Source organism: Cynara cardunculus, unplaced genomic scaffold, assembly GCF_001531365.2.
Source record: "Cynara cardunculus var. scolymus isolate 2C unplaced genomic scaffold, CcrdV1 Un_Scaffold_5653, whole genome shotgun sequence".
NCBI lineage: Eukaryota > Viridiplantae > Streptophyta > Magnoliopsida > Asterales > Asteraceae > Cynara > Cynara cardunculus.
In genome coordinates this window covers 20349-20600 of record NW_020202515.1, presented here as the reverse complement: position 1 = coordinate 20600, position 252 = coordinate 20349, and positions in this window count along the sequence as shown.

The window sequence follows — 252 nt, the reverse complement described above, 5'->3', positions numbered from 1 at the left end:
TAAATAGCCATTCAAGAAAGCTGTTTTCACGTCCATTTGGTGAATATACAGTCCTTTTATGGCGGAAATTGCTATAAGAGTTCGAATAGAACTAATTCTAGCAACTGGAGCATAGGTGTCGAAATAATCGACACCCTCTTTCTGTCTACATCCTTTTGCCATCAATCTAGCCTAGAAGAATGATATTGAACCATCAGGATGCATCTTTCTTTTGAATATCCACTTGGAACCAATGGGTTTCACCCCTATTGG